This window comes from Peromyscus californicus, unplaced genomic scaffold (assembly GCF_007827085.1).
Source record: "Peromyscus californicus insignis strain IS unplaced genomic scaffold, ASM782708v3 Scaffold_7__1_contigs__length_154581171, whole genome shotgun sequence".
NCBI classification, from domain to species: Eukaryota; Metazoa; Chordata; class Mammalia; order Rodentia; family Cricetidae; genus Peromyscus; species Peromyscus californicus.
This window is the reverse complement of record NW_026294595.1, coordinates 132,252,459-132,274,055: the sequence shown is the minus strand read 5'-3', so window position 1 is coordinate 132,274,055 and position 21,597 is coordinate 132,252,459. Positions and strand designations below refer to the sequence as shown.

Below are 21,597 nucleotides of genomic sequence, written 5' to 3'. Positions count from 1 at the left end.
CCAAAAAAAAGAAGAAAAAAGGATTGCCTTTAAATACCAAAATATTTGACAGGTAACCTTCCCCCAGCTGCACTTTTTGGTGTCAATGACAGAGGAAGGACATATAAGAACAAGCAAATGACTATCTCTCCGGCGGTATTTTTCCTTTGGTCTGTTTTGAGAACTGTTAATGAAGAGTCGACTCCATAGTTACTCCATAGCTACTCTATTGGAAATGCCTGTCCACACCTTGCCATGGTTCTTCCAAGGCACTAGAGTCAGTCTGAGCTTTAGGCACCTCCATGTCGCCCAACAGGAATCTATTTGCAGTCTGAATCCTCTTTAAAAATGTCTCTGGGCAGACACGGGCTAGGACTTTCCTAACACCCCTGTTTACCACATACCATCCGACCTAACCGACCTTCCCCATCTTCGGATCCTCCTTCAGAGTTTACCACCCTGAAGAAAACCCTTCCGACTTACAGTCTCCTTCTCTGATCTCCAGTCCTTGCCCTTGAAGGACAAGTCTAGCCTGACTCTCACATATGGGGCTTTAAAAATAAGCATTAGTTGAAGACAGGAACCCTATTTGCTTGCCTCGTCCTTCCCCGCTGCCTTTTCTTCCTCGGAGTAAATGCTTCCAATAGGAAGGCGGGTGTGTAGCACAGAGGAGAAAGGGGAACATACACATAATTAAATTCCTCCTACCAAGACTTTGGGATTTCATCATTTTAAAATGTTCTAATACCCCGTGAGATAATTAGACATTTGGATGTCACAGCCCAAGCCTGGGGACGGATTGATCTAACCAATCTGAACTGTTCGGAAATCATCGGCTGTTAACCTCTCCTGATTACCTTTTGTCAGAATAAAAGGTAGTTTTCAAACATTCGTTCTTACCAGATGGTAGTGAGTGGCCTGACCCAGAAGCTGCAGACGAGCTGCAGTAATGAGTCCCCCCACCTGCACTGGCTGCACATTCATTGGTGACATTTTACAGTGAGGACTTCTGGCTCAATCAATATTTGCAGGCATGAAACCTGCCAAAGTTAACACCAGGGCTCCCTTGCAAATTTGCTTAAGGCACAACTGAAAAGGCTCACAGTCTCTTCCACTGCAACTACCATCAGCCAAAATTCATAATGAGAGATCAAAGCAATCAGAGACAGACAATCCCACCCACCAAAGGGCTGTGGGGATGACTAAACAGACCACTTTCCAAACAGTCCTCTGTAAACCAAGGGCCAAACCAGCGAGACAAGCCGGCAGGCCATACTTTTAGGAAATAGCTAAGTGCATATATAATTTGTCTTTGTAAATTCACAAGAGTTGAAACTTAAAAACTGTCAATGAATAGTGGCAATCTACTAACCTGTATTTTTGGAAGGCAGCTATGCTAACCACAATACCACTGATGTGGACATCTACCTGTATTTCTGAAAGAAGAAACAGGTACTCCAAGCCCTACAGGAAGGTCACCCCAAAATATAAAATAGAACCTCTTGCTATTCTCGATCAAAAATAAATAACTAAAAGCACAGAGTAAACAGTAACTACTGGGCAATCTGGTTTTTACCAATGTCCACAATGCGGGGAAATACTGAAACATCAAAACCCAGGGTAAGATGGTGGACTAGAAGTCCCCTTCCTGTGACCTGATAAAAGAGAAGGGTCAGCAGAAGGAAAAATAGAATCTCCGCCAAGCAGAGGAAAAGAGGACACATTTCAGAAATTCGCAAAGGGAGCTGCAGGATACCTGCAAAGCGTGGAGAAAGGGACAGGCGACACACTAAAGAGCAGACCGAAGCTTCTGGTGGGGGAGGGCAGCAGAAGACTTTACGATCAGGCAGGTGGCTCTGCTGAGGAGACCCTGGCAAACCCACTACCTCTGGGAAAAGCACACAGAACTCACAAGCCTCAAAACCAATTTCTGGATTAGTGAGACAGTGTTCCCCTAGCAGACAGTGAAGAGGAATTCCATTCTGCCTCCCTGTGTGACTGACTGACTTCATGGGCAGGGACCTGGCACCATCTTAAAAGAGAACCTATTGTTTGAAACTGTACTACCCTGGAAGCCTGAGAACAAAGGAACAACCCAGGAGTGTGAGAGCCTGAAGTTAATTTGCCACAGCCCTCCATGAGAGACAGCCTTCGAGCTTATTGGGGGGGCTGGGGGGAGGCAGACGCTGACAAGCCAAAAGTGCAGGCTACAGGACACCTGGCTCGGGCAGTGAAGTGCACAGGGAAGGCTAACCCACCCACGGTTGCCAGAACAAACCTCACCTCAGCAGGCGGGGCCACCGAGCTGCTGTCATCACTGCCCTAGATAGATCCTGAAGACTCGACCAGCAGGCCACACATAGCTGCATCCTTGCAGCAAAGTGATTAATACTTTGGAGGTCTTGAAAGCATGAAGATTGCCTCTGCTTGTGCAGATCTCAGGGCCAGGATTGCTTCCAATATCCCCAGTGCCTTGGGAGACGCACACACGCAGCTAAAGTACAGTCAGCAGTAGTCCCTGGTACCCAGAGAAGGGAAGCAACTCAAGTGAAGACATTTCTAGAGGACAGACACTTGTCCAGTACTGGATCAACACCAGCATAAGTCACCAGGAAGACAAGTGCCCAAAAGTCCAACAGACTTCCCCACATGCATTACCAGAGAATCTGTGCACTAAAGGTCTAGAAAGACCTTCTTTCCTCACCCCCATGCTCCCTACCCTTTCCTGTTACTCTTTGAACAGTTTTTTTTAATCATATTTTAAAATGCTTCTTATTCCCCCTTCACACTTTTATCTTTGTTTCTACATCTTTGACTATTGAGCAGTTATTTTTTTCTATTCCTGTCCCCATACTCAGCTTTTACTCCCCAAACCTCCCTCCCTCCCTCCATTCCTCCTATACATATAGTAGCACTTTAATTTTATCTGTAGGGTGTCTTAGTTACTTTTTTATTGCTATAAGTCACCATGACTTATAAAAGAAAGTAGTTCAATTGGGCTTATGGTTCCAGAGAGTGAGAGTCCAAAGGCATGTCACCAGGAACAACTGAGAGTTTACATCTCAAGAGACAGACAGAGAGACGGGGAATGGCATGAAACCAAAAGCCTGTTCCTAGTGACACATCTCCTTCTACAGGTCACATCTCTGAATCCTTCCCAAACAGTTCCACCAACTGGGAACAAAGTATTCAAACATGTGAGCCTATGAGGGTTGTTCTCATTCAAATCACCACATTGGGGTTTGCGGTTTTTCTTTAGAACAAGCAAACAAAAATACACGTGTGTATTATTTTCTATTTCATTTCCTACATTTATCATTTTGACTTTCCAACTTTCTCATTATTGAGAAACTTTTCTATTTTTATCATTTTTAATCCCCACCCCTCTCACATCTTTTTAATGCTCAAATGTAACTGCCTGTATATGTACTATGTGCAAAGGAGGACAGATCAGGGCACTGGATCCCCTGGAACTAGACTTACAGATGGTTGGGAGCCACCACGTGGGTGCTGGGAACCAAACCTAGGTCTTCTGCAAGAGTAGTCAGTGCTCTTAAGCCCTGAGCCACTGTTCCAGACCCTTTTCTAATCTCTCACTCTTTTTCCTTTCAAAACGCTCTTCATCCCTCTTCCTCTTTCTTTTCATTTACTCAGCCTTACTTTCCCCTTCCCTGTGTGCTTCATCCCATTCATTTCACATTTACCCTAAGTAATTTTAAAACTCATGACACAGTCTCTTTTCTCATTTTGTGATTTATGGTAATTGGTGACATAGTAGTAGACTACTTCATTTTATGTGTATTTCCATATCTTGCATGGTTTGATGATGTTGCTGTTGTCACAGTCTGTTTTCTCCCTACTGAGTGGCACTCAGGATTGGGCCCTCAAATGTAGGCTGCTCAATAAGGCTTCCCAAATAAAACCAGAAGAGACCCAAACCAACAGAAATGCAATCAGCACCACAGAAACACACACACACACACACACACACACACACACACACACACACACAGCAAGGCAATATGATCCCTCCAAATGATGACTCTTCAATTATTAAATTCAAAGGCCCTAAAATAGGTACAGTGCTGATGGCTGATGATTTCAAAAGGTTGAGTTTACTAACAAAATTATACAAGCAAAGAGGATACAAGCAAACAGATGGATTCAATCCAGGTCTTGATGAAGAAAGTTGGTAGTATACAGGAAAAAGTCAGCAAAATGGATGAGAAAATAAGCAATAAGCATGAAAAAGCCAGCAACACGGAAGGAAAATTCAGTAAAGAAATTGAAATTTTGAAGTGGAAAAAAACCAGAAATGTTGAAAATAAAAACCTCTAATGAACCAAATTAAAACAGCACAGTGGAAGACGACATCAGTAGACTTGACCAGGCAGAGGAAAGAATCTGAGGCATCACCAAGGTCAAGGAAACACGATATTTAAACCCCTACAAGGAAAAGAAAAAAGCAGTCACGTGCACAACACCCAAAAGCTTTGAAATATGATCAAGAGATCAAACCATGACCCAATCCATGTGACTGAAAAAGGAGGCAAGATCAAAGACTGCAGATACGGAGAATCTATATATGAAATTAAAGTGAAAATTCCACATCTAGAGGAAAAACTGGACACCCAAAAGAAGCATTAGAACTCCAAATGGACACAACCACAGAAAAATCTCTCTAACATATCATAACCAAGTTATCAGAAATATAACACAAAGAAACATTAAAGTGATAAGAGAAAAACTCCAACTTACCTACAAAGGAAAACACATCAGAATAGCTTCAGATCTCCCATCAGCAACTCCCAAAGCCAGGAAAGCATGAAGCAATGCATTCCAAGCCCTGAAGTAAACAGCTCCCAAAGAAGATGCTTTAGCCAGCAAGCCTCTTTCAAACCTGACAGAAAAGGGAGGACATTTCAAGAGAACCCAAATGAAGGGTAGTTCATGAAAACAGTCAGCACTGTAGAAAAAAAAAAAAAAAAAAAAAAAACTTAACAGAACACTAATCACAGAGTCTGGATCACAGAAGCACAGGGAAGAATGAATTTCATAAGAATAAATGAACAGACAAGCTAGGAAGGAATCCACATGCCCAAGACAGTAACCCACCAAACTCCTAATACTAATGGGGGGAAAGAAAAGAACACGGATCCAATACCAACCAGAAAAGCAAACAAAATCCCAGGAATTACAAACATGTCTCAATAACAACCTTAAATATGAACAGCTTAAATTATAAACAAAGAGACTCAGACTGACTGACTGTATTAAAAACTAGGTCCAAGAAACACACTACACTGTGAAGATGCCCGGCAACTGAGAGTCGGCGGCTAGAGGTCAATCTGTCAGTGAGAAGGTGCAGACAAGTTGATGTAGTTATTTTGCTAACTGACAGACTTAAAACTGGACAGGAGAGATTTTATTTGTAATGCAACTACACATTAGTAAAGGGAATAAATTAATCGAGGACAAATCTTTGTCACCTGCCAGTCCCACAGCCGCTCAGACCTGACCAAGTAAACACAGAGACTTATATTGGTTACAAACTGTATGGCCGTGGCAGGCTTCTTGCTAACTGTTCTTACAGCTTAAATTAATCCATTTCCATTAATCTATACCTTGCCACGTGGCTCGTGGCTTACCGGCATCTTCACATGCTGTTTGTCATCGTGGCGGCTGGCAGTGTCTCTCACTCAGCATTCCACTTCCCAGCTTTATTCTCCTTGTCCCGTCTATACTTCCTGCCTGGCCACTGGCCAATCAGTGATTTATTTATTATTGACCAATCAGAGCAACACATTTGCCATACAGACCATCCCACAGCAAGGTGGAGCCTGAGCAATGGTTCAGTCAGTAAAGTACCTGCCACATAAGCATGAGGATCCAAGTTCAGATCCCTAGCACCCATGTTTAAAAAAAAAGGTCAGTGTGCACCTGTACTCCAGTGCTGGGGGCAGAGAAAGATGTATTCCTGAAGCACACGGCCAGCCAGTCAAAACTGAGTCAGGTTTTGTTTTTATTTGATGCTACAAATTGTGTGTGTGTGTGTGTGTGTGTGTGTGTGTGTGTGTGTGTGTGTGTGTGTGTGAGAATATGTCTAGAGACTAGGGGCCAATGTCAGGTGTCTTTCTACTTTATTTTCTGAGATAGGGTCTGTCATCGAACTTGGAGCTCACCTGGAGCTCACTGACTCAGTTTTGACCTTTGGGATACAACTAAGACTGAGACAACAAGAAGCTACAAAGCTTCTGTGCGGCCAAGGAAACAAACACCATAGCGAGAGACAGCTTACAGTATGGAGGACATGCTTGCTAACTACGTGTGGTACAGGGGGTTATTACATGGAATATATAATGAACTACAAAAACTAGACACCAAAAAATTATCCAGTCAGTGAATACGCTAATCAACTGAACAGCCAGTCTCAAAAGAACAACTACAAATGGCCAAGAAAATACCTGAAAAGTATCCAACTTCCTTAGTCACCAGGAACAATGGAAATCAAACTGCTTTGAGATCCCGTCCCTCCTCAATCAGAATGGCTGTCACATACAAATGACAATAATAGTTGGCAACAAAGTGGAAAAAGAAGAACACTTATTCACTGCTAGTAAAAATGTGAACTGGTTTAGCCATTATGGAGATAAGTGTGGAAGTGCTCCCCGAAACATTAAAGCTAGAACTACCATATGACCCAGCCAGACCACTCCTGGTATTTACCCAGAAGTCCCTATATCCTACCAGAGATACTTGCACACCCATGCTTCCTGCTGCTCTGTTCTCAATAGCCAGGAAATGGAAGCAATCTAGATGTCTATCAACACAGACTGCATAAAGAAAATGTTCCGCATATGCACAATGGAGCTTTTATTCAACCATAAAGAAAAATGAAATTACATCCTTTGCTACAATGGATGCAATTGGAGATCATTATGTTACACAAAATTAGTCAGACTTAGACACCCCATTTTCTCTCACATGCAGTCTAGCTTAGAGAGAGAGAGAGAGAGAGAGAGAGAGAGAGAGAGAGAGAGAGAGAGAGAGAGGAAGGAAGGAAGGAAGGAAGGAAGGAAGGAAGGAAGGAAGGAAGGAAGGAAGGAAAGCAGACAGGAAGAACACAATGGGAGAGTAATAGAACACTTGTGACATGAAAGCATGAGGGACGGACTGTGTGAAGGAAGGAAAGCAATAAGCAAGAGGGAGCCACAGGATGGGAGAGGACAGTACAGTGACAAATGTGTACAAAGTGCCATAATGAAATCCATTACATTGTATGCCAACTTCAAAAATTAAAAGTAAAGTCTTCAATAAAAAAGGCCAAAAATCAAAGTTACCAACATTCCCCATATGATCTGCAATCTGATTGGCTGACAGGCAAGGCAGATATGATTTATGATTCAGATCACTAGTCGTGAAGACTGTACTTAATCTAATTTTCCTCCCCCCAAAAAACTTTTATTCCTTGTTAAAGCCTGAATATATATTCCTCTTCCCTCCAAAAGCTATGTAGGTTTCTTTCTAGAAACACAAAGTACACTTTAATGTCCATGATTTACTTTGACATCTTCTCTGATTAATTCTGCAGCTACATCAGAAAGCTGAATACTGATTTGGTTTCTTTATCAACACTAACATTGGCAGATCCTTGTAGAGCCACTGCAAGGTAAAACATCTCCATTTTAGCAGACTTATTATGAATATATTTTGTCAGCTACACCAGAACCATCATCACTCATTCATTCACTCCACAAGTATTTACTGAGCTAATAGAACTTCAACATCACTCTATTAGGAGCTGCAGGGAATATTCACCAGCAACCCTCAGCAATAACAACAGAACAGAACTATCTGCAAGACCTAATGCGGTACTGTACAAACAGCAGAGGACCAATGATCAGAGCATTCTGGGTTCTAGTGAATCATCTTAGAGTCACGTGGCTCTGGTGAATCACCTGACATATTAATCCTACATTATAAAAATATTCTGCCTTTGCTCTGCAACCTCAGAGTTGCCTTTAGGAAGATATAGAATGGTAAGATTATATAAAGTAAGACAGAATATAAGCAGATGATCACAGAAGGAAAAATACTGAGTAGCCAATCTGCATGTAAAAGTGGCCCAACTTCATGAGAGACTAGGAAACGTACTTTAACTATGGCACATGAGATTGACAACACTCAAATCTGGCAGTGAAAGTGCTGATGAGAATGCAGAGGAACACTGCTGGCACTCGCTCATGGGGTATCGTGAGGGCAGAGCTAAATAATGATGCCGAAGAACACTGAAGAGACTATTCTCCACAACTATTCCAGTGCATGCACACACACTGTGGAACTTCTCACATCCACAGAGATGGCTATACAATGCTCACTGGAGCACACGCACAATAAGGAAACAGTTCTTTGTTTAATGCAGTAGTGGTAGCAAAAAAAGTGCACGGGAATAAAAGAAGTTCATGCAGGAAACTGCTAGGCAGGGCCAGGGGACATCATTAAGGAGGGCAGAACATGAAATGAAACCGGGGAAGGAAATGTGGAAAACCTAGAACTTATGGTATTTATTTTTAGAAACATCTGAACTGAATTTGACAAAATGGTATAGTTATACACGTAATTTAGGGGATAAGGGAAGACCATTAAAAGCTAGCAGGAGAGGCTGGCACTTGCTGTGTGGTCCTTTGGTACTGTTACTGCTGAATAAGATCAAGGGTTTACAATAAACATTTGTGGAGCTAGGATCAACAAGCTCTTTCATTAACTTACTCAAGAGCACAGAGGGAGACAGGTAGGTGGGTGTGTGTGTGTGTGTGTGTGTGTGTGTGTGTGTGTGTGTGCAGCACAGCAGGTAGATCTACAATGGCAGATCCAAACGTAGTGATCTGCTTAAGCTCAAAATGGCAAATACACATAAAGCGGCTTCCAGGGGAAATGAGTCAAAATACTTCACTCAGAAAAGAGCTGAGGGACCTAGGAAGCCTCAAGCTCAACAAGTCAACTTCATGACCAACTTTAGTGCTTTAGCTAAGCAGATGCATGTGAAGGGCAGACTTTTAAAAACAGCATTGAACCAGCTGAGCATGGTGGCACGTGTCTGTAGCCGGAAGTTTCTCCAGTCCCACCCAGCCCCATGGTCCCGCAGCCATTTATAAAATAATCACTCAGAGGCTTAATATTAATTGCAAATTCTATGGCCTATTGGCTCAGGCTTCTTGCTAGCTCTTATAACTGAACTCAACCCATTAACTATTAATCTATGTATCACCACGTGTTCTGTGACTTTACCTGTGTCCCATTACATGTTGCTCCTTGGACGGCAGTTTGACATTTCTCCCCACTCTCCTTTCTCCTCTCACTATCTCTCTTGGATTTTCCCGCCTGGCTCCATCCTGCCCTGCCATAGGCTCCAATGCAGCCAATGGAGCAACACATATTCACAGCATACAGAAAGACATCACATAGCACATATCTGTAATACCAGCACTTGGGAGACTGAACAGGAGGATGGGTCACCTTAAGTTTCAGGCCAGCCTGGGCTGTGAGAGTAAAGACCCTGGCTCAAAAACCAAAACAAATGAGAAAAAAACAACCAACAACAAAACTAAAGAGTAGGAACCCTGGGATCTGACTCCTGCTCAGCACCCAACAGTACTTGCTCCAAGTAGGTACGTGATCCATGCTGCCCAATCAGTGAGACCTGCTGCAGTCACAGAAATATGAAGTAGGAATTCAGCTGACTATAGCAAAAGCTAGTACCTGGAAGAAGCCAAGGGCCTTTCCAGAGGATAAAGCCAAGTCTTAATGAGTCTGGATGATACTGGCTTTTGAATATTAGCTGTTTCCTGCTATGAATTTCTCGTATGCTATTGTAGCTTTTCCATTCCTAGAGCAGTGTATTTGATCATTCTTTGGGCACTATTTCCCCTATACAGTTGAGGGATTTAGATACTTCCCCCAACTATGACACAGGCAAGACTTCTTTTCTCCAGGCTTTTGTTTCCCTTATTAGCATTAGACTCAGATGTCTGCATTCTGTAATTATTTCCATTAGCAAATATCCAGGGCCAGGGCCATCTCTGGACAAAAGCATTTTATCTGAGATATTTCTCAATTCCAAGGACAGACTGCAGACAGATAAACATTCCAGACCATCTGCTAGTCTCCTGATATAAGATAAATACTCATATGGAGACAATTGCCAAGGTCAGGTGGATGTTAGATACAAGCTTAACCCTCCTTTCTCTCATAGCCTTAATAGTATCTCTAGACTTCCCCTTTAACAATTAATAGAACAAAAGGGCTTTTTCACATACCAGGTGCATCAGGCTATGACAAAGGCCTCCTAGCTACCGAGAAGACTTGCCCTGCCCAAGCAGAAAGCAGCGAGGTGAAAGAATTGTGAATTGTATGTGGATTTAAACTGGACTGGGGAGAGAGGAGGAGGACAAAGATGGAAGGAACTTAGATAGAACAATGAGAGGACAAGAGGAAGGGACAGAGAGGAGCTAAGTATGAGAACAGAATTGAAGCTGTGTAGAGAGATTTTGACTTAGAAGAATAAAGTGAATGGACTAAAGAGTTTCGTGTATACAGATTAATTAATCCGCTGCTGGTAGCGTATCTTCTGGAGGTCTGGGAGGAGACTATAGAAGAGCTGGACCCCAACAATCTTCGTTAGAGACAGGTTTTGGCTTTAGCACACATATACCGCTAAGGTGAAGACAACAGATAAGGTGTCCAAGCACCATCAGAGTCCAAGGAGCCTAATACCATATTCTGTCAACAGCCCCGCTCCCCACCCATCCACTACCCCAGCAGGCCCTCTATGTTCTGAGATTCTGGCATTCAGTATCTGAGCCTTACACAAGTTAAATGAAAACCATCCTTCTCTGGCTGCTTTTCAAAATGACAATTTGCCACAATTCTTTTAAATTAAAAAAAAAAAATGTTTTATGCTGGTGCACGTCTTTAATCCCAGCACTCGGGAGGCAGAGGCAGGTAGATGTCTGTGAGTTCGAGGCCAGCCTGGGCTACAGAGTGAGTTCCAGGAAAGGTGCAAAGCTACACAGAGAAACCAAAAAAAAAAAAAGTTTTATCCATCCTGCTGATGAAATTTGAAAAGTGGCACAAATACCAGCAATGATTACAGGATGGAATCAGAATACTTCTACAGATCATATTTTAAATTTGTTTCAGATTTATTTTCTAACTTTTTGTTTTGTTTTTTTGCTTTTTTTTCAAGATGGAGTTTCTTTGTGTAGCCTTGGCTGTCCTGGAACTCACTCTGTAAACCAGGCTGGCCTTGAACTCAGAGATCCACCTGCTCCTGCCTTCTGAGTGCTGGGATTAAAAGCATGCATCACCACCTCCTGGCTTTTTTCCCCCTAATATTTTTAAGATTGTTACATTTAACAAATAAGTGAGTGTTAAGTACATAGGTTGTCATGAACATGATGGACAGACAGAGAAAGGACACACACACCAACATCCACCTCACCAAACTCACAGGACTTGCACACACGCACACAGCCCCATGCTAGAAACACAAGGTTTAAAACACAAAGGAAACCCAGAAAGGCACTGTCTTCCAGATGCCTGAGATCTTGTGAGAAACACAAGTAAAAGAGGACAGTGAGTCTTCTGGTTGGTTCTGTGGCTAATGTGGACATAGGAGACAACAGTACTATCTATATGTGGACATCTATATCAGACCAGAGACCAAGAGCCATGTCATAATTAAATGGGAGAGGGCAGAGGCACTGAGGAACCAGCCAGGCTGCCAAGACTGCTAACTAACTATTAATACAAATATGCAAATCCTCCGAGTTCCTTGGCCTTCAGGAGACTGCAGCAGAGATCCCATTTCTTCATACTCCTGTATTTAGTCACACGGCACCACCCTAAACTGCACTGTGTACAAACTTAGTACATTTATCACTTAGTACCAAGTGATAGAGAGCATGCACAGGAAGACTCAGACAATTAGCTCTGCCCTATCACTTACAGATGAGTAAATTCAGACACAGCACAGAAAAAGGACTTGAGCCCGACAGCCTCCAGAGTGCCTTCTGTGTCACCGCCCCAGAAATGACCCTCAACTCCACACTTGCATCATGTCTGCCCCATGCCATCATGTTTTAGTCGAAATTAAAGCTCCTTCTGCTGTTTTTCTGCCACCCTCTTAGCTAGGAGTACACTGTCTATGGAGTGTCAACTGTCTCTTTGGGGATCACTTGGAGGGGAACTCATGCTGAGCCTCCGGTTACCTCCTACAGCAGACCATCTTGAAGTTTTAAACATTAACAAACTGACATGAGAAAACTACGAAAAATTATGAGAGAGGTGTGACGGCACGTCTCTAAGTTCAGCACCTGGGAGGCAAAGGCAGGAAGACCACAAGTCTGCGGCCAGCCTGGGCTACATAACAAGACCTTGACTCATGAAACCATTAACTGTTTTAAACCACAGCTCAGATACACAAATGCTTATGAGGATGAGGGGTTGGGGGCACACTACATTTGGCAAGAGCGGGCCCATGCGGTGGTTCTGAATGGTATATGGCACACCTGTCACAGGCAATTGAGCTGACAGACGTCTCCAGTCACCAGACCATTGCCTCCAGCAACAGATGATTCATTAACTAAAGTAGGGCAAAGAGATCTTCAAGTTGCCTCTAAGATCACTGCTGAGACTAAGAGCTGCATTCCTCCTTCAAACACAAGGGGCTGTTGTGGGGAAAGTGTACACCCTTCCAGAAGGACAGCAGAAGGAAGGACGCTTGGACAGCAGATGAGAAGGGAGAATGAATGCTCCAGAGCGGATTAGGAGTGAGAATCTAAGCACTTTTTTTTTTTTTTTTTTTTTTTTGCTAACACTTCTCCATTAGCTTTCTCACACTGGCAGCCCAACTCTTTCAAGGAAGCATGAGTCTGACAGCCGTTGACCTCAGGGTTCACACTGCAGCTGGGAGGGAGGGCAGCCTCTGAAGGCACAGTGTGACTGCCACCAGGCTCTCCAGCACCTGCTGCTGGCTTACCTCTCGGCTTGACTGAAAGATCACTGCTCTGGCCTGCATGCATGCCTGTTGATGAGTCCATCATGCACAATGAAAAAGGATGGCTTCGTGTCTGCTGTGGTCTAAGATGCACTTTGTTCTCCTTAACTCAGAGGCTTTACTGTTTTAGAGATGGTCGACAAACTACTCAAGTTAACGAAGTATCTCCACTCCCACCAAAGACAAGGCTGGTGAAGGAGTGATTAGAGATGGGCATCCAATGTCTGAAATCATTTCTCTAGAAAAGAAGAGCGCACTGGCTACCTGGCCACTTGGAAGACAAGTGGGAGGGGCCTGTGGCCTTGGCTACTGGCAAATTCTCTGTGCAAGCCTCGTCCCCCACCACACTGTCTTGGGGAGGTTATATAACAGATTTCAAAGTGACCTGAGCCTAGCAGCTACTGACTTCAGGAGCATTTGAAGGTCCTCGGCCTCTGACAGGAGCACCTGCAGACAAGATAGGCACAACACATTCCTCACAGACAGGATTCCACTGGGGCTGAGGAACAGATACATAAATGTCTTCCAAAAATACACAGTGAAGTAAAACAACTGTTTTGAACCACCTTAGCAGGTTTAGGACATCCAATTTAAAACTGCCTCAAAAAAAAAAAAACCCACAAAAAAATGCAAACAACAAGAGAAAAAAATGGAATCCAACAGCACAAAGGCAACATGCACGGCGCAAAGACAGCGGTTCTGTTCCGGGGCTTGGCTTCATGATAAAGGACAGCAAATGTTCATAAGCAGGTTTCCTCTGTGGGTGAATCTCCAGTCAGTTACAGCCAGCTCAGAGAGAGCCATCAGGCAAACTACCCATTAGCTGTCACTTTAGAATGACTTCAGAAAACCAGCCCCAGAGCTCCGCTGATATCTTTTCAACAACCTCTTAATCTTGTTTATAACACCTGTGTTAAGGCAGCCCGACATCAATTCTACTCACTTGTCTCAGACTGGAATTACTCAGAAACTCAAGGGTTCCAGCAAACATCCACCACCAGAGACGTGCTGCCTCAAACAGTCTGAAAAGACAGAAGCTAGCCACCTCTTAAAACAAAGCTACATTGTGAGCCACACTGAGTCTTAAATTTCACAAAAACAAAAACAATAAACAGAGGCACGGAGATCCCAAGAACCAAAGAACCCAGAAAATTCTACCTACAGCTTTTTTCCAAACCACTCAAACTTCACAGTAACCACTAACTGCAAGCCTGCTCTGGGTCATAAATGGGTCACTTTCTTTCCAATCCCAAACACGCCTTCTGGAGAGGTAATATTCCTAGAGGTAATACTCCCAAATGAAGGAGGTGAGGCTGTAGGAGACACCTCAGCAAACTGCCCAAAGCCAGAGCTAGAAAATGGTGGTGATGGATTCAATCAGGTCAAGTAGGCAAAACCTGATGGCATCGTGACACACCAAGTGAGGAGTGACTTGCCTCACCTGGCTTCTGTGCTTACTGTACGTCTGTTCCTGGAGCTCCTTATACTTAAAATGAGCTGACAGCAATGATTTAGACATGTGCATCCTACACCTGTACGAAACACAAAACTCCCAAGAAATTGATGTTAAACTAGTCCATGAATAGGGAGACACACAAGGAGAAGAGAACAGATTTTGGTGACCTTGGACAAATCACCACAAATCTTGGGAAAAAGTCCCCCTAGTGTTGTGAGATAATATGTGAAAAAGCCAAACCCAAAACATTAAACACACACACACACACACACACACACACACACACACACACACACACACACACAATGTGTATGTATACATATACATATATAATTGAAATAGATATTCTCGAGCCAATCAACACAAAATAAAAACTAATCTTGTTGTTTTGTGCAGTCTCATTTCTTGCCTATAAGGCTGGGTGCAGAGAAAACAGCAATTATGGCCCACAGTGGACTTACAGTAAATCTCTGGCAAATAAATGAATCAATCGATCTCTTGCTTTAGGGTCAGAGGCAGCCCTAGTCTTTAAGAGAAATGTCAATCAACTCTCCCGTTACTAGAGGAACAAAATTGGGCTTTTGTGAAGACCATCTGCTATTATTTAAGGCAAGTTTCCTATGAGTAAGGCCAAGATCAGTCACAAACACAACTTAATCTACACTTCATCAAGAAAGAAGAAGCAAGAACAGTGAAGGGACTACCTAGCATATATGAGGCCCTGGCTTCAATCCCTAGCACCACATAAATAAGTGAAATAAACATTTCAGAACAAAAACTCAGTGGGTAACGACCTGAGTTCAAATAGTCAGCACTCACAGAAAACGCCAGCTATGGTCACATGTGTACTTTAGCACCAATGTTGTGAGGGACAGAGGCAGGAGGATCACTGGGGTTTGCTGGCCATCTGCCTAGCTCCAGATTCAGTGGGAGACACTATCTCAAAGGAGTAAGAGGGAGTGATTGCACAGGATGCCCAATGTCTTTCTCTGGCCTCTACATGGGCACACATAGATATTAGCACCTCCCTATGGTACCGCATACCTATAATCCCAGCAGTAAGGAGACCGAGGCAGAACTGTAAAAAGGCAACTGGAGAGATGGTAAACCACAAGAGGAAAAGACTCGTAAGAGACCCCCCAATTTAGTCACTAATTATGGATGGCTACTTCATTTACCCGCCCACCCTCACTCGACCCTTCTTTAGTTAAGGGCATCTACTGAGCAGTTACCCTACAGCAGGCTCTGATCTGCCCACAGCCCTTGAGGAACTCAAGGCAATGAGAAGGACATTTATATGTAACCAGGCAATTCCTATGCAAAAAACGATACCTGTGACAGAGGGAAAGTGAATACAGGCCAAGCGGTGGTACTATGCCTCTCCATTCTACATAAGCTTTCATTCTAAGCTGCCTTTATTCATGGGAGCCGCCTTCTAGGAAGCGTCCGACCATCTAATCACTGGGTGTCTCATGCAGAAGCTCTGTGAGCCTTCCTCCCTCATCTTCGAGTAGAGATAAGATGCATGCACACATCAAACAGCCCGGAGCCTGGCTCTCAGTGGGCTTCAACATGGAAGTCACAGGCTTCTGTTTTGTTTTGGGGTGGGGGACATCAGTGCTCCTCTTTAAGCTGCTTGTCATCTGCTGCAATTTAGAAACATCATCCTTGTAAGTGACCCTCTTCTTCCATAAACACAAAGATAACCTGCCAGCTGAAGGGCAAGCTGCTGCTGCTGCTGCTGCTGCTGCTGCTGCTGCTGCTGCAGCAGCAGAGGCGAGACCTGAGGCCCAGCTGCACATACCCCGGCCCTGTTATAATCCCAGCTGGGCTCAGTGTCACACTCCTGAGAAGAGTCACATTCACTGCACTCAGCCATCACCAAGTTCACACAGGGAGAAGGGCCTCTGCTCCACACAAGGTGAAGCAAGGAAAAAAAAATCGCTTTTTTAATTAAAATAAGACTTCCTCAACCTTCTGCTGACAATCAGAGCTGCAACACAAAGCCCAGTGCCAGGCAGCTAACCGGTCTCCACGCTGCTGGAAGGGTAGCTTGAAGCCCTGGGAGGAGGGAGGGGAAATTACTAATTTAAACAAAATGTTTAATCTTCTAATTATGGGGCAGGCTCCAAGAGGAAGGCAAGTGATTTGCAATCTTCATTATGGAATCCCCATGCGACCATGGCACAAGTCATGTCAGCCAGAGGCAGATGCCATCTCTCCTTCCCCTCTGAGTCTTCTGTGTCCTTGCCAGATCTGAGAGGATGGAAGAAATCTAACAGAAGAAAAATGTAGGTGAACCATGAACTGTGGCTCTCCAGTTCATTACGCTGGGTGAGGCAGAGAGGCCCAGTGAGAAGCTGGCCAGGTAAGATTCCCGTACTTCATTCACCAGGCAAACCGAGCAGCCTGAGGCCCTCTCAAACTCCACCGCCTTGCCGAGCTGCCCACCTCAGGCAGCACCAAGTTGGCTCTTTTCACTTCTTGTCATCAGGACTGAGAAGCATGGAGAATCGGGGGTGGTGGCCAGCAAGAGCACCTCTGGTCAGAAGGAAGTCTGCTCCTCTGCAGATAGGCTTATATCTTCCCTAATTTGCATTATCTCTGCCCATTCAGATCTCTGTGCTAACTCAGGGAAGTCCCCGCCAAACAACCCTGCCAAGTCTGATGGCGGAATTCCCACAGGAGAACAGCAGAGGCAGCAGAGGCAGGCAGTTATTCCCTTTCCTTAGGGACAGGTCCTTTGGGGTTTTTGTTTGTTTGTTTTTGGTTTTTTTTATTTGAAAACAAGAAGTAGCCATCTGTGGACACTGCCCACTGCAGTCACACAACTGGTAGAAACTGAAATGTTCCCCCTAAGCTAGCTGCAAATGATGTGCTGGGAGTCCTAGGAATGGCCGTGCCCCTAATTACCCACTGCAGCGTGAAAGCAGGCTTGGAGGGGAGGGCCGCAGATCTGGGCAGATCAGCAGCGACATTTAATCAGCAGCCCCGGCCATCTGCAGCTGTTCTGCAGGAGCGCAGGGTTCACGGTTCCAAAGCTTCCTGCAAAGCACAGGTGCTGTGGGGCAGCTGTACGGTCCTGGGGCCTGCCAGGGCTGCTTCCTCAATTCTCTCAGGCCAGGCTACTCCTCAATAAAGGGCCCTCTGCCCACACTCTCTGTGCCAACCCTGGCACTAGGAGAGAGCTGCTTCTTGATTAGGTCACAGCACAGATGAAATGTGCGGGAAATAACAGAGGCGGGAAAGCAATTATCCAAGGGAGAACATGGCGTCAGCTGTGGCCTCACAGCACAAAGGTGAAGTCTGTACCCCTTCAACAGTCACGCTGGCCAGACAGACCCTCCAGGGCCCCACGACCAAGCCTGACTGTGCCACTCCACAGCTTCAGAGCCCTAATGACTTCCCACTACACTGAGAAGAAAATCACAGTGTTGAGTTTCTCTCTCCTGCAGGCTGACCTCCTCATTTCACACACACACCAAACGAGACAAGCTTGCTCCCACCTTGAGGCCTCTGTGTCGGTTGCTCCCTCAGCCTACACTGCTACTCACAGTTCTTCAGATGGCTGACTTTCTCATCATTTAGATCTCAAATGAAACCCCATCTCCTCAAGAGGCCCTCTAGAACCTTCTCAAGTAAATAACAATCAGTGCTACAGTTACATTGGCCATGTTTTCTCTTCACAGCACATTTGAATCATCTTCTGTCCAGTAGTCTGTTTGCATACTCTTATTTACTTCTTCTGTCTCGCCCCACTGGATGTAAGCACCATACAGACAGGGGATTTGACCAGAGCCTAGTGTAATACTTTGCATGTAGTTGGCATTTAATAAATGTGTAGAACAATTAAAGAACAAAGGTTCAATATGGACCACTAATCCACATAAAACTTCCTAACCCCTGAAAATCTGGATTGGCTCTCAGCCCGACTCTGAGCATATGCCATGGTGCCCTGGAACAACAGGAAACAGCACCCTCTCTCCTTGCCAACCCCTAGTAAATGGCTAGGAAACAATAACAAAGGGAGACAGAGCCAAGATGGAGAACTTGCAGACTGTCTAAGAACTAGAAGAACTGAGGGTGGGATTTACCCAAACCATCCTCTCACAGAAGGTAGCCTGGACATGGTGACCACCAATGGGCTGTGGCCAAAACATGGGTCTTGAAGGTCCAGACAGAGAAGAATATAACATCTGAGGTGGCCCACTCATATATAGTTCTTGATGCTGGGAACCAGAGAGCACACATGCAGACCATGTCTGAAAAAGGCACTGTGCACCCAGGAGTGTAAAGGGGAGGAGGAGGGATACCAGACAGCCACAGTACAAGAAAGGCACAAAGAAGCCAGGAACAGGCATCTGGGTCTCTGACGTCTGCTTCCATCTAGCTTTCATGGGGTTCTGGGTGTGTGAATCTGGATGTGTGCACTGACTAAAAGGCAATTGGGGCTAAGCAATGGCTCAGAGGTTAAGAGCATTTAGGGAGGACCCAGGTTCAGTTCCTAGCAGTCACACAGAAGCTCAAAACTATCCACAACTCCAATTCTAGGGGATCTGATGCCCTCTTCTGACCTCCAGGAACACCAGGCACACATGGAGTACACAGACATACATGTACGCAAAACACTCATACACATAAAAAAATAATAATAATTTATAAGAAAAGATAACCACAACAGTCAGAGAGCTAAATGAATAACTCCCTCCAAAAGGCCAGCAGCCAGAGGAAGCCCTATTGATCAGACATTCTCTAGTGCCCAAGATGTCAGTGGTGGGCAAAAAGAAAATGCCCTAAAGAACCAAAAACATGTCATGAATGAGTTCCAGAATCTTACAGACCCCAATGTCTTGTAGAAGAGTTCTACCACGAATAATAAACTTCATCCAACAAGCACAGTTTTCCGTGACACCATTAAGAGAAAGAAGCAAAAGGCCTCAGAGGTTAGATAGAAATCTATTATATACTAACACTAAGGAATGACAGCAGACATCAAGGAGAAGGGTGAACGGCTGTGAAAAGTGGGCACCAGTTCCCAAACCCCCTCCATGCCACCACGCAGCAGTCAAAGATCTGCACAGGCCAGGAGAAAACCTGCACAGTTAGCATGCACTTATAACGATGGCCCTGAGTGCACAGTGCAGCCTCCTGGAAACGGTGAGAACATATATGCTTTGAGTGTTTAGAGAGAGCTCCATTAAAATGACGGAAAAGGACAGGAGGCATGATCATGGACAAAGCTCTGCTCCGACCTCATCCTGTCAGTCAGTAGTTGGGTCCTGAGGCAAGGCACTTCCCATCAGGGCTCCAGCCTTGTAAGAGGAGGCAGATGCAATAGAGAAGCTCTGGGCTTCTCCTTGTTCAGCACTCCCACCTCACTTAAGGCCTCTGAAATCTGGGAAATCTCTTTATGAAGAACCTGCAGCAAACTCTTCAAAGACAGCAGGCAAGTGGGAGTCGGTACAATTCAATACAACCTGCTCCACCTTCTAAACCTCATTACGGGCTTCTTTCAGCAGCCACCCCACATAATCAATAGTAATGTTGTTTCTCGCCCTTTTATCGCTGAGCTCCAGTGTTCTGCTGGATCTTTGGTAGGTCTATTTTCCCCTGACCAACAGCTGCACCCCTGTTTCAGCTAACTGAGCCATTATGTGACCTCAAAATGCTCAAAAGTTTCTCTCATTGTTAATCTGAGATTCCACTGACGCTCCATGTACAGAGAGACTAGTAAACCCAGAGCTGCAAAGAAAACAGCCCAGAGCAAACATACATCTCAGAGCACAGATACAAAGGAACGGTTAGTTTAAGTCTAACAAAAATCCCCACTGGGAAGAACTCTAATCACCTCCCAATTCTGGACATTAACATAATAAGCACGTGAATGACATCAAGTGACTTGTTGAGTAATCAATCATATCTGCTTTTAGAATGCAAGGCATCTTGCTCAGTTTCAGATCCTTTTGGGGGCAGCTAGTGACTCTGTACATTGCAAGGCTAAAGAGAAATCCAAGGACTGAGGTAGATGATGTCCTCACACAAGGCTAATACTTTGCTGGGTATGGTAGTAACACCTGTAATCCTAGCATATGGGAAGCTGAAGCAGGAGGATCATGAGTTCCCAGCCAACATGAGCTACATAGCCAGACTGTCTAAAAAAACAAACAAACAAACAACAACAAAACAAAACAAAACACGAGAGCCTGAGTTCCAGGCACAGTGGCTTACAATCTCAACACTGGGGGGGTGGACACAGATCTCTGGAGCTCACTGGTCAGTCAGTAAGCCAAATCGGCAAGCTTCAGTGTGAGATCTTGTCTCAAAAAGTGGAGAGTGATTGAAGAAGGCACCCAACACTGACTCCTGTGCTCCACCACACATACACCAAAGCACACACATCTGCACCCAGCTATACACACATCAAAAAACAAAAATGGGGCCGGGTGGTGGTGGTGGCGGCGCATGCCTTTATTCCCAGCACTCGGGAGGTAGAGGCAGGAGGATCTCTGTGAGTTTGAGGCCAGCCTGGTCTACAGAGTGAGTTACAGGACAGCCAGGAGGACTGCTTCACAGAGAAACTGTCTGGGAAAACAAACAAACAAATAACAACAAAAATGGAAGTCTCCCTAGCTCATTCACTAACCTCAGGACAAGGTTGACCAGTTGTTTTTATTTGCCAACCTGCAATGGAGTTGAGATCCTAAGATTTACACCTTCAGAGCAGGCACTCTGGAAAAGAAAACGGCTCTGAACAATTCAGATGAAAAGACTACAGAGCCAATGGCTGATTCAGAAGACAGTAAAAGAAGACTCAGAATCCAGGCTCCATCTCCTAATTCCAGTTTTCTCCAGCTACACAGACTCAGATCAAAACCACCCACTTCCCTCGGGATGACTGGGGTAGGGAAAAGGGTAATTTGTGAGATTCCTGCTACCTGCTAAGCAGAAACTGTGATTTCTCAGTGCCTTGAAGGAGACCTGGGGAACAAATGGCCGTGTTGGAGGCATAATTCTTGCTATCAGTGACTGCTAACTGTGGAAGAATAGGACTGTGCTCTAACCTACTGAGAATATGCTGCAGTGTGGCATGTGTGGGTGACAAACT

The 21,597-nt window shown here is 44.6% G+C and overlaps 1 protein-coding gene across 4 annotated transcripts in view; it reads right to left on the bottom strand.

The window, feature by feature from the left end:
• Ctnnbl1 (catenin beta like 1) overlaps window positions 1-21,597 on the bottom strand; it is a 178,160-nt gene that overhangs the window by 146,075 nt on the left and 10,488 nt on the right. Inside the window, exon 1 of one of the 4 annotated variants that reach the window (XM_052726477.1) lies at window positions 4,738-4,868. The exons of the other annotated variants lie outside the window; for them this stretch is intronic. The gene's annotated coding sequence lies outside the window, so the exon portion shown is untranslated. Of the gene's footprint in view, window positions 1-4,737; window positions 4,869-21,597 lie in introns of those variants that run through there. 4 annotated transcript variants of the gene reach the window in all.